Consider the following 18387-nt stretch of genomic DNA (forward strand, 5'->3'; position numbering starts at 1 on the left):
AAATGAGAAGAAATGCAGAAAGGAGAGTTCCATTTCCTCCTGCTTCTATCAAAGGAAAAAAAAATGTTATGTGCGTTCTCTTTCCACCTCTAAATAAAGCAACAGGGCCACCACTAACTAGTTTGTGTGACTGTATTCTGGCTGTTTAACCTCTGCTCTTTCACAAAAACGTCCTCATCTGTGAAAGGAGGAATTTGAACTCGGGACAGTTTTCAGAGCCCCTTCAATTGTTAAAGCATAGCAACGAAGAATTCTGTGGTCGTACAACATTAAAAATCATACATATGTCCTTAGGGATGGGGTTTTATTTCTGTAAGAGCACCTCCAAAACAAGTGTGTGTGTTAATATATGTGCATTTTATATTTTTATTTATATTCTTTGTTCTCTTCCTTTTAAGAAAATCTATTTTGTTTCATTGCTTCAAAATTCTTGAAAAATTTTCTATCTTTTTATATAATCCAGAGTTGGCTGTGTTAATTTCTGCTTCCATCATACTAATTTAGGAAACCTGGCCTAATAGTGGCAGAAATAGCTAGAACTTTCTTCTGTGACTTACTGGCATTTTCCCTAAGCATCTGCATGTGTTGGGTATATGTGTAAGTACCATGCATTAGATATGTCCTCTGTTGAAACGATAAAGGAATGCTTGTTCCACAAGTTACCTTGGGTCCAACTCTGTTCTGTACTCAGTCTGTTCTCTCAACACAATGACCTCTTCAGTCTTAGGACAGAAGTCTGGAGTTTATTCACATCTCTATTTTGACTAATTGTTTTACACATCAGGCTCTATATAATGTAGTGGATAATGAGATGCTCTAAGTAAGTTAGGGATTTTCCATTCTTAGACTTGTGGATGAGGGAATTTCAAAAATTATCTACAAATTTACCCTCATAGATAATGTCCGTATGATATACAGAGGTTGAGTTTTATAATATATAAATTGCTCTGAGCCAGAAATGAAAAATAAACATAGAATCCCATGTTAAAAAACTAAAGTTGCTATATTAAAATTAATAGTATGCAGGGATTTTTGATACATTGTTTTGAGGATGTGTTTACTGTGTTCAAAGCAATAAATTTATGAATGGAATCTAGTTTCATTAGCCCTCCTATAATATTTTGGTGAGAATATAAATGAGTACCTGCTTTTTGAAGGACAACCTGACATTATCCATTAGAATGTGTAGTCTTTATTTTCTTCATCTCACAGATTCACTTCTTGTAATTTACCCATTTATAATTAATTATTGCACATATTCGTTTGGAATTATTGGACGGGTACAGAAAGCTGCATGTAAAAGTATGTTCATCAAAGTGTTCGCAGCATGGGCCAAGTGCGATGGCTTACAACTGTAATCCCAGCACTTTGGGAGGCTAAGGCGGGTTGGATCATCTGAGGTCAGGAGTTTGAGACCAGCCTGGCCAACATGGTGAAACCCCATCTCTACTAAAAATACAAAAAAATTAGCCAGGCATAGTGGTGCGCACCTGTAATCCCAGCTACTCAGGAGACTGAGGCAGGAGAATCACTTGAATCTGGGAGGCAGAGTTTGCAGTGAGCCGAGATCGTGCCATTCACTGCACTCCAGCCTGGGTGACAAGAGCGAAACTGTCTCAAAGATAAAATAAAGTGTTTGCAGTGTGAAGAAAGAATCTAAATATTCAACAATAAAGAAAGGCCAAATGACACAAATATGAAAGGGGAGTACTATGCAGCCATTAAAAAGAGATGTGGTTATTATCTTAGGAAGATTAATATGAAGTTAAAAGTTATAAAGGAACATTTGGGGAAAATGTATAGGTACATACATGCTTATATAAGCACAAGGAAGAACTGGGAAGCAATACACCAAAACCTTGATAGTAGTAGAATTACGGCTGATTTTTTTACTTTCTCTCTCATTCATTTCTTTATTGTTGAATATTTAGTACTAGTACGTGGAGAGGGAATAGAAAACTTAATTTGGAAGGAATGGGACAAAAGTAGCCACCCTGGGAGCTGAGTTAGAGGAGAACACAGAGCCCAGGTGTTTCAGCATCTCTTCTGGCATCGGCAATGGGAATTCTCTGACTAGTCCTCACTGTGCCAGAGAAGCTTCCTGCACACAGCTGGGTCCTGTGAGGCAAGACCTGTGTCCTGCTGACTCATACACAGCATCCCATATGGCCTTAACTTTATTTAGCAACGTCAGCTCAAGGGAGCCTTGTGTTCCCTGTGGGCCCAGGATTTAGAAGAGCGTAATCATAGAATGTCTGTCAGGCCTGGAAGTGTCATTAGGGCTGTCCCAGTCTGGACATGAAGAATCCGAGGCCCAGAGCATTTAAGTAATATTCCCAGAGTCCCAGAGGTGGTTTGAGGCCAAGTGGAAATGAAAATGCAGTTCCCAGGCTCTTGGTGTCTCTAGTGCTACTACTTTGCTTGTCTCTAAGCTCTGCTGTGGTGGATGAGTCTCCAGTTCTCACAAGCCTTACAGAGCAAAAGATTTCCAGGTAAGAGAATTTTTTTTCATGTAAGAGAAGATTAAATTAATAGGACTTTTGTTCAGATATGCATTCATTGAGATACGTGGAAATTCAGGGGTTGTTGACTTTCCTTGGGTCTGGCTTCTTTTGGATACTAAATAAAGGCTGCGAAACCTCTCCCTTGAATGATGCATGTTTGCTGAAAACCACAAAACTTTGCATATGATTTCGGAGGTTTCAAGAGCTCTGTAAAGCCTGTCCCTGGGTTATAAATGTCCTTTGTCTTATGCTCCCCTGTTTTCAAGCAGTTCTCTTGCATTTGGAGGTAATGGAACTGTGATCTGGTTTGGTTTTCATACCTTTGTTGCTGATATGTTTTCTTCAAACAAAAAAAAGAGAAGGAAAGGAAAGCATCTAGGACAATGAACAAGCCTCATCACATTGGATACTTAGTGTTTTCTTTGTGTTTACAGTTGCTGTTAGATTGTCATTCCAATAAAAGTAAAATTGTGTAATACTTTTTAAAGCTCCCATCACACTAGCACAACTGCTTTCATTTTTTGCAGTGTGTTCCAATGTGTTCCTGTCCGCATGGATACTTCATGGTTATAGCCAAAGACTGTTCATTATGCCCTTTCATGCTTCCACATGAAAGACACAAGCTGAGGCTGAAATTGAGTGGCTTCTTACTAAAAATTAGGTATTTGAATAAGAGCAGATAGTTTTTACTTAAAAGATACAAGTTTTGAAAGTGGCCACATGCAGTGGTTAACACACTGATGACTGGACTTACCTGAAAAGTTTCCAATTCAGTAGCCCAGTGTGGGGCCCAAGAATATGTATTTCTAATAAGTCCCCAGGTGATGCTGACACCACTGGTCCACGGCCACACTTTGAGAAACAGTGGCCCAGAGAATAAGAGTCTTAGAAGGCAGTGTGTTTTCCAAATTTTGCTGAAGACAAGAATCACTTGAGAATATTTGTTAGAAATGTAAATTTTAACCCTGTGTCAGACTCACTGAATCAAAATCTCTGGGAGAATCTTGGCATACTATATTATCAGATTTGGAGGAACTACTATTCTGTTGCTATCAGGTAAGCCCCATAGAGCGTCACTTGTTTGCAAACCACTATTTTTTCAAACACTCAACCAGAAGGGACAATATATTTACCACTCTAATAGTTTTCTCATCCATTGTCTGCTTTGACCCTATGACCACAGCAGCCCCTAGCAGCATCCACATTTTAAAGTGAATTTTAAGTCATCCTTCTAAGACATAAATATTTTTGTTTCAGGTACCAAATATATTGTATGAAAGATACCAGAATACCTGCTTTCTGAGAATTTCCTCAAGTTTTACTGAGTTCCTTTTTAATAAGCGTAGTCAGGATATGCATTTGTGTGTGTGTGAGAGAGAGAGAGAGAAAAAAAAAAAAAGATAAAGGGAGGAAGGAAAAAGAAATGTGGTTTTCTGACAGGTTCAAGTTGCCTAGTGATGGTGATGCTGCTGATCTTGGAACACGTTTTGAGAACCACTGGAATAGACCAATAACTCTCAAATGTAGCAGTTGAAATCTCCTGGAGGAGCTTTGAAATACACTTCTGCTCAGGTCCCACCCCCCAGAGAATAGTTTAATTGGTCTTTGGTAAGGCCTAGACAGTAATTCTAATAATCATCCAGCCGGGCGCGGTGGCTCACGCCTGTAACCCCAGCACTCTGGGAGGCCAAAGCAAGTGGATCACCTGCGGTCAGGAGTTCAGGACCAGCCTGGCCAACATGGTGAAACCCCGTCTCTACTAAATATACAAGAAATTAGCCGGTCATGATAGCACACACTTGTAATCCCAGCTACTCGGGAGGCTGAGGCAGGAGAATCGCTTGAACCCGGGAGGCAGAGGTTGCAGTGAGTGGAGAGCACTCCATGGCACTCCAGCCTGGGAAACAAGAGCAAAACTCTGTCTCAAAAAAAAAAAAAAAAAAAAAAAAAAAAAAAAAAAAAATCCAAGATTGTGAACCATCACTGTAGGTCGCTCCAGATAAAAAGGTAATGGGTTAGGAAGCTTAAGACTTGATGAGGAAAAATAAAGGTCAAACCAGTGCTCCTCCCACTTCATTGTGCATACAAATCACCTGGGGGTCTTGCTGGAATGCAGATTGAGTCCATAGGTCTAAGGTAGGGCCCAAGATGCTGCTTTTTTTAAATCAAGTCTGACAGATGCTGCTGCGATTGCCTGGGGGTCTGCACTTTGAGTAGTGAGGTGGTTACAAAGTGTTGACCTGTGTAAGTGCTTAACACACAGTTTTTATGTATTTTTAAGTAGTCTAGAACAAATAAAAGCAATGTCATTGAGGTTTCAGATACCTTAACTTAGAAACAACAAATATTTTGCCATTAAGGACTATTTCCCTTCCTTTGATAGCTAAAACATTTTGTTTTTGCTTCTCCCTACCTGCTTACTCAGAGTTTCAATCAAATGTTTGTAAATTAATTTTGCTTTAGTATGACACATGTATTAACAGGCCTTTCCCCTTTATAACTGAGTCCCAGGATTCATTGAGTTTGAGAATCTTGCCTTCTGGCTTCCTCCTTGCCTTAGACCTTGCCCTTTAGGTGTTACTGCCCTCGGAGGCTGAAAGTTTAGTAATGCCCCAGGGCCTCGTTGCAGGAGCTAGTCACTTTTGGTACTTTCTTGCTGTCAGACTGCAGGCTCTGGGAGCCAGTCTTCTTGTGACATGAGTTCATCCTGTGTCTCTGGCTTGAGCCCAACCTTTCAGGCCTGGGTTAGGGGTGAAGCCTTTTCTCTGGCAGGTCCCACAGTCTGGCGCCTTTCCTAGTGTGGTGGAGTTGAGACCTTGCTGTCAGAGCCTATTCAGAAGGAGAGAGGGAGAGACAAGACCTTCGTGTGAGGAAGAAGGAGTTTAAGTCCCTTCTGTGGAATCTGTTTCCTCTGGCCTGTTGCATTTTCTCAGCGGAACATGGCGGAAGTGGTTGATATTTGAATTAGAGGCTACGAAAGCTTCCTTGGGAAATGGATGGGGCTGAGCCAGTGGTCTTCCCCTTCTGCCTCTACCTCATGCTGACCAGGGGACAAGGCTCTGTCTCCTGGGTGTGGCCTGTCATTGGTCAGTCTCTGACCATACTCCTGTTTTCCAAGACATTCCTCAACAGAATGGGATCAGGCTTTTTCAGTCATTTCTTATTTTTAAATAGGCATCTCCATGGCAGATGCCCCTACTCCCTCCCGTGCCTGAATACTTGCCTGTCTAGCATGAGTAGGCGAACGTCAGCAGAACTCAAAGAATCATGAAAGGGATGTGCTTGTCCTAGCAGGAGAGTCTGTGACAATAAAAAAGAAGATATTGTTCTGAGTCTCCTCTATTAAAAAGTGAAAAGCTTAAGCGAGATTTATTTCCACTAAAGGAAAGCAACATAAGGCAGCTTGACCTTGAGTGTGATTGGAGCACTGTAAATGCTACTTCTACTTTTTTCCTTTTTTTTTATTGTGGTAAAAAACACATAGCACAGATTTGCCCTCTTAATTTTTAAGTGTACATTTCATTATTGTTAACTGTATGCACATTGCCATATGACAGATCTCTGGAACTTTTCCGTTTCACATGACTAAAATGCTATACTCATCAAACGACTCTTTGTTTCCCCCTCCCCCTCGCGCCAGCCCCTGGCACCAACCTTTCTACTTTCTGTTTCTGAGTTTAAGTACATGTATATGTCACAGAAATTTGGCTTTTTGTGATTGGCTTATTTCACTTAACTTAGTATCCTCAAGTTTCCATTCTATTCATGTTGTAGCATGTGATAGAATTTTTTTTTTTTTTTTGTAGGCTAATAGTCCATTGTATATATATACCACATTTTCCTTAGGCACTCATCTGTTAATGGACATTTAGGTTGCTTCTGCACCTTGGCCGTTGTGAATAATTCTGTAGTGAACATGGGGTACAAATATCTCTTTGAGTTCCTGTTTTCAGTTCTTTTGGACATATACCTGGAAGTAGGGTTGTTGGATCATATGGTAGTTCTTATTTTTTTGAGGAACCTCTATACTGTTTTCTATAGCAGCTGCACCATTTTACAATTTCAACAACCCTCACCAATGTAGGGTTCCAGTTTCTCCACATGCTACCAAATGCTTTGTTTTTTTGTTGTTTGTTTTTGTCTTTTTTTTTTTTTTTTTTAATAGTGGCCATCCTAATGAGTATAAGGTGATATTGTGGTTTTGATTTGGTTCTGCCTTTTTAAACTCCGAATTCAATCTCTGGTTCCAGCTTTTCCCATATCCATTTTCAGCTGAGGTGCGTATGCTGTGTTGGTAACATAAATTTAACATTGTGAGAGCTTTTATCAGGCAGCAAATTGTAAAGCCCCCTCTAGGTCAGACACTTGACCTCTTTAAAGCTTAAGTTAGGAACTTGTATGTTCTGAAGAAAACACAAGAAAAACTGGGAAATTTCCATTTAGCATGAGCCTTTCTGTTTTCTTGGTGGTGGTGGTGTGGGGGTGGTATAGTGTCTCCCTAGGTTGCCCAGGCTGGAATGCAGTGGCTCTTCACAGGTGCAATCATAGCTCACTACAGCCTCGAACTCCTGTCTCAGCCTCACAAGTAGCTGGGACTACAGGTATGTACCACCATACTCAGCTCCTTTCTGCTTTAAACAGTGGAAAAAATACATGTATTTTTTAAATCGAAGGGCTGGTTATATCTTCAAGGTGAAATCCTCTATGTGAAATCTGAATAAACTATTCCTGGAATATCCAGTGTCCTTTCCCCATGATGATAAACTAAGGAAGCCCAGAGCTGCCTCTCTTTAAATATAGTAAGAAGCCTATGCATAAACATAACACTTAAAAATAAGATCATTTGTTTTATTTTACTCATCAGCTTAAACCCATCAATGACTTTTAATTTAGAAGAAAACCTAGTCTTCCTAGTATGACCAACAGGACTAAGCACATCTCATAAGCTAGCCTCTGCTTACCTCTCACTTCAGCCCAGCCTGCTCTTTCCCTCTCTTAAAAACTCAGTAGCTCAAATATATGGAGCTCTTTCTGGCCCTGAGCCTCCAGACCTTTTAAAGAAAAAAAAAAGATTGTAATTTTGATGAAGACCACATTGTCAATTTTTATTTCTATGGCTTTTACTTTTGGTATTGTGTCTAGACCTCTCCAACCCCTAGGCCTTAAAGATCTTCTAGGTTTTCTTAAGTTTTATAGTTTTTGTTTTAATTTTAGATTTAAGATCCATTTGGAATTAACTTTTATATAAGACAGAAGGTCAAGAAGATTCGTTATTTTGACTATAGATATCAGATTGCTGTAACACTGTTTGTTGAAAAGACTTTCCTTCCTTTTCTGAAAGAGTTTTTCTTTTCTGAAATGCCTTTGTCAAAAATCACATGGGCACATTTGTGTGGGTCTATTTCTGGGCCGTATGCTGTTCCTGGGACCATTTTCACCTTCCACCTTCCCCCTAGTTAACTCCTACTTATCCTTCAGGTCTTAGTTTCAATGTTGTTTCCCTGGAAAGACCCTTAAGGACCACCCATTCCTATGCATCTGCATACGCTCAACTTCAGTCTTAAGGAGGGGTGCCTCTGTTATTCTCACTCATCACCTGTTTTTTTCTCCTTCATAGCATTTACGATAATATATTTATAACTTTTTTCGTTTGTGCACATACAGTTCATGCCTAAAGCCTCAAAAAGGTAAGAACTGAGTTTATTTTGTTCACCACTGTAGTGCCTAGTACTGTGCCTATTGCATACTGAGTTCTCAGTTACTGTTTTTGAATAAATGAGTGAAACAAAGTTAGGCCTCCTGAGGGATGTTTTCTAAATCCCTAGGTGTCATTTTCTTAAAATCAGAGGATATTCTTGGCTCTTGGAGCCTTAGGGCATAATTTTTTCCCAATTAACCCATCTTTGAAGATAGGGGTTTTGACAACTTTTGGCCTACCTCAGAGTCACCTAGAGGGTTATCAAAATGCAGATTGCAGGACCCCAAACCCATAGTTCCTGCTTCCATAGGTCTGGGATGGACCCAAAAATTTGGATTTCTAGCAAGTTCCCAGAAGATAATGCTGATGCTGCTGTTCTGGGAGCCCACTTTGAGAACTGTATTAGTCTGTTCTTGTACTGCTACAAAGAACTACCTGAGACTGGGTAATTTATGAAGTAAAAAGGTTTAATTGACTCACAGTTCCACAGGCTGTAAAGGAGGCATGGCTGGGAAGCCGCAGGAAACTTACAGTCATGGTAGATGGCAAAGGGGAAGGTGTCATGTCCTACATTGGTGGGAGCAGGAAAAAAAGAGGGAAGAAGGTGATGCTATATGCACTTTTAAACAACCAGTTCGCGGGGGAAGTCCGCCCCTATGATCTAATCACTTCCCACCAGGCCCCTCTTCCAGCATGGAGGATTAGGACTTATAAGATTTGGGTGGGGACACAAATCCAAACCATATCAAGCACTAGTGTTTTAAGGTTAAGAATCTGAGGAGCCCCGAGTCACTGAGTCGCCGCCACTGCCAAGGACTCAGCTCCCCCTTCTCCTGCCACTTCCCCCTTTTGCAGCCATTTCCACTGAGGACAAGGAATCGTATGTCCACAATCCAGAACCTCCATTCTTTCCACCCCTTTGCTGATACAAGTAAGGGTGATGACCTGCTCCCTCCTGGCACTGAGGATTATATCCGTATAAGAATTCATCCAACAGAGAAACAGCAAGAAAACCCTTACTCTGTCCAAGGGATTGCTGATGATTATGATAAAAATAAATCAATGCAGGCATTTAAAAAGAAATTTGCCTGAAATGGTACTGTAATTGAGCATCCAGAATATGGAGAAGTCATTCAGCTACAGGGTGACCAGCGCAAGAACATATGGCAGTTCCTCATAGAGATTGGAATGGCTAAGGACAACCAGCTAAATGTTCATGGGTTTTAAGTGCTATGGCTCGCTGAAGCTTGAGTGAAGATTTCCTTGCAATGAGTAGAATTTCCTTTCTGTCCCTTGTCACAAGTTTAAAAACCTCACAGCTTGTATAATGTAACCATTTGTGGTCTGCTTTTAACTTGGCCTAGGGTAACTCCTTCATGCAGTAAACTGAAAAGAACCATGCTGTCTAGTCTTGAAGTGCCTCATTTAAACAGAGGTCAAGCAGTAGGTGCCTGGCAGTGTCAAGCCTGAAACAAAGCAATACCATCATGTTTCAGCCACACTCAGCCCTAAGATCATAGACAACTACGTCTGGCCAGATGCTCCTCTGCTCTCCCTCTGCAGAGTTCCCTGTCCTAAGAGAATGTCACCACCCGAACAATCCTCGGTGAATCTGAGAGGAGAGGATGGGGTAAGGCAGCAACAGCAGCTCTACCACTGGAAGGGAGCCTTTGGTGGTCAAAGAAAGATCCCCTGGTGTCCCCAACCTGACCAGGAGCAGAGTTTTAGAGAGGCCCTCTTCCCAGTAGTGAGATGATAGGACATCTGGCTTACCACAGAGGTCTTTTTGACCAGACATATCCTAGCTAAGGGATGTCCAAACACCAGAATGTGAGGCCAACCTTCCATCAAAGTTAAACCTTTGACAAGGGAACAAATCTCAAACTGATGTAGCAGTCATGTAGCTAGCTGTAGAGCTTGCAGCTTAATGGCAACAGCTGTCCAGTGCCATGGGAAGTAACAAACTGGTTTTGAGGTTTTGTTTTGTTTTGTTTTCCCTCCAGTTTTAATGTTATGTGTAATGTATTTAACCCCCCCCCTTTTTTTTATTTAAGTTCTAGGGTACATGTGCACAACATGCAAGTTTGTTACTTATGTATATATGTGCCATGTTGGTGTGCTACACCCATTAACTCGTCATTTACATTAGGTATTTCTCTTAATGCTATCCCTCCCCGCTTCTGCCACCCCACAACAGGCCCCGGTGTGTGATGTTCCCCTTCCTGTGTCCAAGTGTTCTCATTGTTCAGTTCTCACCTATGAGTGAGAACATGTGGTGTTTGGTTTTCTGTCCTTGTGATAGTTTGCTCAGAATGATGGTTTCCAGCTTCATCCATGTCCCTACAAAGGACATGAACTCATCCTTTTTAATAGCTACATAGTATTCCATGGTGTGTATGTGCCACATTTTCTTAATCCAGTCTGTCATTGATGGACATTTGGGTTGGTTCCAAGTCTTTGCTGTTGTGAATTGTGAATAGTGCTGCAATAAACATGTGTGCATGTGTCTTTATAGTAGCATGATTTATAATCCTTTGGGTATATACCCAGTAATGGGATCACTGGGTCAAATGATATTTCTAGTTCTAGATCCTTGAGGAATTGCCACACTGTCTACCACAATGGTTGAACTAGTTTACAGTCCCACCAACAGTGTAAAGGTGTTCCTGTTTCTCCACATCCTCTGCAGCACCTGTTGTTTCCTGACTTTTTAATGATCGCCATCCTACCTGGTGTGAGATGGTATCTCATTGTGGTTTTGATTTGCATTTCTCTGATGACCAGTGATGATGAGCATTTTGTCATGTCTGTTGGCTGCATAAATGTCTTCTTTTGAGAAGTGTCTGTTCATATCCTTCGCCCACTCTTTGATGCGGTTGTTTGATTTTTTTCTTGAAAATTTAAGTTCTTTGTTGAATCTGGATATTAGCCCTTTGTCAGATGGATAGAAGCCAAATCATGAGTGAACTCCCGTTCACAATTGCTTCAAAGAGAATAAAATAATCTAGGAATCCAACTTACAAGGGATGTGAATGACCTCTTCAAGGAAAACTACAAACCACTGCTCAACAAAATAAAAGAGGACACAAACAAATTGAAGAACACTCCATGCTCATGGATAGGAAGAATCAGTATCGTGAAAATGGCCATAGTGCCCAAGGTAATTTATAGATTCAGTGCCATCCCTTTCAAGCTACCAGTTACTTTCTTCACAGAATTGGAAAAAACTGCTTTAAAGTTCATATGGAACCAAAAAAGAGCCCACATTGCCAAGACAATCCTAAGCAAAAAGAACAAAGCTGGAGGCATCACACTGCCTGACTCCAAACTATACTACAGTCTACAGTAACCAAAACAGCATGGTACTGGTACCAAAACAGAGATGGAGACCAATGGAACAGAACAGAGGCCTCAGAAATAACACCGCACATCTACAACCATCTGATCTTTGACAAACCTGACAAAAACAAGAAATGAGGAAAGAATTCCCTTTTTAGTAAGTGGTGCTGGGAAAACTGGCTAGCTATATGTAGAAAGCTGAAACTGCATCCCTTCCTTACACCTTATATAAAAATTAATTTTTTTTTTTTTTTTTTTTTTTTTTGAGACAGAGTCTTGCTCTGTCGCCCGGGCTGGAGTGCAGTGGCGTGATCTCAGCTCACTGCAATCTCCGCCTCCTGGGTTCAAGTGATTCTCCTGCCTCAGTCTCCTGAGTAGCTGGGATTACAGGCACCTGCCACCACACCTGGCTAATTTTTGTATTTTTAGTAGAGATGGTGTTTCGCCATGTTAGCCAGGCTGGTCTCAAACTCCTGACCTCAGGTGATCCACCCACCTTGGCCTCCCAAAGTCCTAGGATTACAGGCGTTAGCCACCACGCTGGGCCTAAACCCTTATTTAAATAAAACTTGTTTTCAGAAAAAAATGAATCTGAGGATGTGTTATATGTCACCCTTTTACTTAGTGACAGTCCCAGGCACACTTGAGCTTGTTGTTAACAGTATTCATCAATTTAAGAGTTGATCAGAGAAGGTCACATAAGAATCCAATCTCAGTGGAATTAAAGGAAGAATTTTTGCTAAAGCAGAAAATAAATGAGAACTGTACATTTAAAATAAGAAATGAACAGAAAGCCTTTCAAATCATGCTAAACTCACTCTTATATCTGTGGCCACTACATTGTTGTTCCTTAATGCTTAAATAGGTAAAATTACTGATACTTTAGTTGAAACTACCAGCAGTAGGAATGTTTGCTCAGTAAGAGCAAGACTCCACTAATACAATCATGTTTATAAGGTCAAGGTTTAGGTTTCTGCTAGGGTCTGTTTTCCCTAGATCAATTACAAACAAATGAATACTGTTTTATTGTACCTATACTGAGTCATAAAATTATTTTCCTCCCAACTCAGGAAGAAACATAAAGGTGGTTAACTGAAGAAGAAGAAAGTTTAATCATTCTGATTTTCATTCAGATGCTCTTCTTTAGACTATCTGTTGCTGCTTTCTTTTGTAGCAGAACAGCTGATTTTCAGCCTAGGTTTTCATGATCTGATAAACCTTCACTGATAAGTGTCAGTTTTCTTTAAATGTTCAGGAAGCTGTGTGGGTCTCAGAGACCCAGCTGGAGCAGAGCCAGCACGGGATTCTGAAAGCATTTGCAGCTCCGAGATGGTTTTAACCTGTTCGTTTGCAGTGCAGCCCTTGTGTACGCTCTTGGAAAGATACTGATGTGTACTTTCATGATGTAGAATGGATGAGCAGTGAGGGTTTCTAGAAAGGCTGAACACACTCATGCGCACTTTGGGACACAAGGAGGCAGATGCTATCATGGGAACTCTTCAAATAAGGTGGTATGGTTTGGCTGTATCCCCACCCAAATCTCGTCTTGAATTGTAGTTCCCATAATCTCGTGTATCGTGGGAGGGACTCGATAGGAGGTAATTGAATCATGGGGGCAGTTACCCTGATTCTATTCTTGTGATAGTGAGTTTACACGAGATCTAATGGTTTTAATAAGGGGCTTTCCCTGCTTTTGCTTGGCACTTCTCCTTGCTGCTGCCATGTGAAGGATGCGTTTGCTTCCCCTTCTGCCATGATTGTAAGTTTCCTGAGGTCTCCCCAGCCATGCTGAACTGTGAGTCAGTTAAACCTCTTCCCTTTATAAATTACCCAGTCTCTGGTGTGTCTTTATTAGCATTGTGAGAATGGACTAATACCTAAGGCAAAAAAGATGAGTCAGGAATTAGCCTTTAGGACAGCTAATCTGTTAAGCACAGTATGAACCTAAATTTAATTTTCTTTGGGCTCAAAGCACAGTTCTCTACTTAGATTACTTTTGGGGGAGAGGGTGGGTAGGTATCTAATTTGTTCATTGCTCTATCTTCAGTGCCAGAAACAGTGCCTGGCACACAAAGGGCACACAAATTCATCTGTTGAATGAATAAATGAATTTATTTACTGTTGTTTCTTCCATATTTTCTCTTTATTGTCTAGATTTTTATTTGTTTCTGTGCCTGTGATAAAAATACCTCCACCAGCTTCTTACCTTTATTACCCCAAAGAATAAAGTTGCAAGTATAAATGTTTGGACAAACACAGCATAAAATTTCCCTAATAGGCAAATCTCAACCTTTTTCCTACGTTAGAAATGAAAGCCAGTATCCAAGTAAGATTCTGATCTGGTTTGGATCCGTGTCCCCTCCAAATCTCGTGTTAAAACGTGATCCCCAATGTTGGAGGTGGGGCCTGGTGGGAGATGTCTGGATCACGGGGGCAGATCCCTCATAAATGGCTTGGTGCCTTCCTACCCTGGAACTTAAAGTATAATAATAATAAAAAATAAATTTAAAAAAAAAAAAAAGAAAGAAATGAGCTTTTTCCCGACTTCATGAGAGAGCTGGCTGTTTAAAAAGAGCCTGGCACTTTTCCTTTCTCTCTCTTGCTCCACACCTCACCATGTAATATGCCAGCTCCCCCTTTCCTTCTCTAAGTTTCTCGAGGCCCTCACCAGAAGCAGATGCTGGCACTGCACTTCCTGTACATCTTGCAGAACCATGAGCCAAAATAAACCTCATTTCTTTATAAGTTACCCAGTCTCAGGTACTGCTTTGTAGTAATAGAAACTGACTAACACAGATTATAATTTAGATCTTGATCCGTAATTGAGATTTCTTTTCACCTCTAACCCACTCATACCAAGAAAATTATCTACTACGTTCGAAGAAGTCAAATGGGATTAGGTCATGTTGGGTAATTTGGTTGCAAAATGTCTAAGAGCTGGTTAATATTACCCCTACTCTTCCTATGGTAGGAGCCAGTATTGGAAATCACCAGAAGATAATCAGATAATAAACTGTGGTGAGAGTTTCTACTCCAGCATACTTTTGTTACTTTAATTATTGACTATTTTTGTGTAGTCTACAGGAATATGTGAGTAATCATACTTGATGTATAATAAGATAGGTTTTTGGTTGCCCATATGAAAGACTAACTTACTTGAAGAAGTCAAATGAGCTCTGCATTTTTTGTTAGGGTAAAATGTTTGTATTTGTGTGTGTGCGTTTTTCAGTTTGGTTCTTGTAGAATCTAGTTCCTTAAGGTTCCTCTTTATTACCCAGTCTCCTTAGGTCACTTTTATCTCAGGCAGTTTGCTTCATTTACGACTAAGTCCTCATAAGGAGACCATGCTCTGGCCCCAGCTGCTACTTGCCACGCACTTCTTCTCATCTTCCGCCTTTGCATGTGCCATCCCCTCTGCCTAGAATGCCCTTCCACCTTTCTTGACCTGAAAAGCACTCACTCATCCTTTAAGACTTAGGCCAAGTGATCTCTTATTATGAATAATTTTTTTGGCCACATGCACCCTTGTCAGGCAAAATAAGACCACCTTTCTATGGACTGGAATTGAACTGTGTATACACTACTCTTCTAATTGTTTCTATAATCTTTGCCTCCAGCCCTAGTGTATGAACTTCTAGGGAAGGTACAATGCCTTAGTCTATGTTATGCCTCCAACATAGAAACTAAAGAGTGCCTGGTACAAATTCTAGGATATTGTAGATCTTTAAAATGTATTATGGTAAGTAATTAAAATATTCATACAAGTATATAAAATATTGAAAATAGCTTCCAGTGATAACAATTGTTAGGGTTGCAAGATTGAATAATTTTTGTATATTCTGTCTTTTCCAGATTTTAGGTAAAGTTAATTATATTGACTTTTAAATTTTATTGTTAAATGAACAAAAATACTGTGATGTATTATAAAAAGATTCTAGAACTTTCATATCAAAATGGTGGTTTCTCCTTTCATATTTTTCATTTTTAAAACTGATATATATTGTACATATTTTGGGGGTCCATGTGATAATTTCATACATTCATACAATCAAATCAGGGTAATTGGGATATCAGTCACCTTAAATTTTTATCTGTTGTTTATGTTAGGAACATTTGAATTACTCTCTTCAAGCTATTTTGAGTGTATTAATAATACACTTGATTAATGTTAACTGTAATTATCCTCCTGATCTATCGAACACCAAGTCTTATTTCTTCTAAGTGTATTTGTACCCATTAATCAACTGCTCTTCATCCCCCATCCCCTCTACCCCTCCCGGCCTCCGGTAACCACCAGTCTACTCGCTGTCTTCATGAGATTCACTTTTGTAGCTCCCATGTATGAGTGAGAACATGCGATATTTGTCTTTCTGTGCTTTGCTTATTTCACTGAACATAATGACCCCCGGTTTCATCCATGTTGCTCCACATGACAGGATTTCATTCTTTTTATGGCTGGATAATATTCTATTGTGTATTTTTACCACATTTTCTTTTTAAATATTTATTATTATTTTGTAGAGATGGGGTCCTGCTATGTTGTCCAGGCTGGTCTCAAACTCCTGGACTTAAGCGATCCACCTGCCTTGGCCTCCACATTTTCTTTGTTCATCCATTAAGGGACACTTAGGTTGATTCCATATTTTGGCTATTATGAATAGTGCTGCAATAAACATGCAAGTATAGATCTCTCTTCAATATGTTGGTTTTCTTTCTTTTATTTATTTATTTATTTATTTTTTTTTTTTATTTTTTTTTTGGAGACGGAGTCTCGCTCTGTCGCCCAGGCTGGAGTGCAGTGGCCGGATCTCAGCTCACTGCAAGCTCCGCCTCCCAGGTTCACGCCATTCTCCCGCCTCAGCCTCCCGAGTAGCTGGGACTACAGGCGTCCACCACCTCGCCCGGCTAGTTTTTTGTATTTTTTTAGTAGAGACGGGGTTTCACCGTGTTAGCCAGGATGGTCTCGATCTCCCGACCTCGTGATCCGCCCGTCTCGGCCTCCCAAAGTGCTGGGATTACAGGCTTGAGCCACCGCGCCCGGCCTCTTTCTTTTAGATATATACTCAGTAGTGGAATTGCTGGATCATATGGTATTCTACTTTTAGATTTTTGAGGAACTTCTGAACTGTTTTCTACAGTGACTGTTGTAATTTACGTTCCCACCAACAACGTGTGAGGATTTTTCTCTCTATATATCCTCACCAGCATGTTAGTCCCTGTCTTTTTTGATAAAAGCTATTCTAATTGGGGTGAGATTATATCTCATTGTGGTTTTGATTTGCATTTTCTGGATAATTCCTGATGTTGAGCACTTCCTATACCCATTGGTCATTTGTTGAGAAGTATCTGTTCAGGCCTTTTGCCCTTTTAAAAATCAGATTAATGACTTTTTGCTGTTGAGTTGTTTGAGCTCCTTATATATTCTGGTGGTTTATCTCTTGTCAGATGGATAGTTTGCAAATACTTTCTCTCATTCTATGGGTTGTTTCTTCAGCTTGTCGATTGTTTCCTTTGGTGTGCAGAAGCTTTTCAGCTTGATGTAATCCCATTTGTCCTTTTTTGCTTTTGTTGCCTGTGCTTTTGAGAACTTAAACAAAAAATTTTTGCCCAGACCAATGTCCTGGAGCATTTCCCCAATGTTTTCTTTTAGTAGTTTTATAATTTCAGGTGTTAGATTTAAGTCTAAATCCATTTGTATTTGATTTTTGTACATGGTGAGAGATAGAGGTCTAGTTTCATTCTTCTACATATAGTTATCCAGTTTTCCCAGTGCCATTTATTGAAGAGACGGTCCTTTCTCTGTTGTATATTGTTGGCACCTCTGTCAAAAATCAGTTGGCTGCAAATGGCATGGATTTATATCTGGGTTCACTATTCTGTTCAGTTGGTGTTCGTGTCTGTTTTTTATGCCAGTACCATGCTGATCTGGCTACTGTAGCCTTGTAGTATATTTTTAAGTCAAGTAGTGTGAGACCTCCAGCTTTGCTCTTTTTGCTCAAGATTGCTTTGGTTATTTGAGGTTCCGTATAAAATTTAGGATTGTCTGCTCTATTTCTATGGGGAGTATCATTGGTATTTTGATAGGGATTACATTGAATCAGTAAATTGCTTTGGGTAGGGTTGTCATTTTAACAGTATTCTTTCAATCCATGAGCATGGAATAATATCTTTTCCATTTTTTGTGTCATCTATTTAATCAGTGTTTTATAGTGTTCCTTGTAAAGATCTTTCACAACTTTGGTTAAATTGATTCTTAGGGGCCAGGCACAGTGGCTGACATCTGCAATCCCAACACTTTGAGAGGCCAAAGCAGGAGAATTGCTTGAACCCAGGAGTTTGAGACCAGCCTGGGCAGCATAGTGTGACATAATCTCTACAAAAAATATCAAAATATTAGCCAGACATGGTGGCACGTGCCTATGGTTGCAGCTACTTGGGAGGCTGAAGTTGGAGGATCGCTTGAGACCAAGAGATCAAGACTGCAGTGAGCTGTGATCACGCTGCTGCACTGCAACCTGGGTGACAGAGCAAAACCCTGTCTCAAAAAAAAAAAAAAAAAAAAAAAAAGATTCCTGAGTATTTTACATTTTGTGTAGATATAATAAATTAGATTGCTTTCTCTCTTTTCCAGATTGTTCACTGTTGGTATATATAAATGCTACTGAATTTTGTATGTTGGTTTTGTATCCTGAAACTTTACTGAATTCACTTATTACTTCTAGTAGTTTTTTGATTTTTAAAAATAGAAGATCCTGTCATCTACATTGAAAGCTAATTTGACTTCTTTCTTTCCAATATGAACACCCTTTATTTATTTTTCTTGACTAATTGTCTGGCCAGGACTTC

General features: G+C 40.0%; 1 protein-coding gene and 1 pseudogene across 10 annotated transcripts in view; both read left to right on the top strand.

Moving 5' to 3' along the window:
• LOC105491800 (KN motif and ankyrin repeat domains 1) overlaps positions 1–18387 on the top strand; it is a 240821-nt gene that overhangs the window by 143337 nt on the left and 79097 nt on the right. Inside the window, exon 1 of one of the 10 annotated variants that reach the window (XM_024796048.2) lies at positions 2474–2492. The exons of the other annotated variants lie outside the window; for them this stretch is intronic. The gene's annotated coding sequence lies outside the window, so the exon portion shown is untranslated. Of the gene's footprint in view, positions 1–2473; positions 2493–18387 lie in introns of those variants that run through there. 10 annotated transcript variants of the gene reach the window in all.
• Positions 2504–11796, top strand: LOC139358122 (eukaryotic translation initiation factor 1 pseudogene; annotated as a pseudogene).

The sequence above is a fragment of the Macaca nemestrina genome, chromosome 14, assembly GCF_043159975.1.
Source record: "Macaca nemestrina isolate mMacNem1 chromosome 14, mMacNem.hap1, whole genome shotgun sequence".
Classification (NCBI taxonomy): Eukaryota; Metazoa; Chordata; class Mammalia; order Primates; family Cercopithecidae; genus Macaca; species Macaca nemestrina.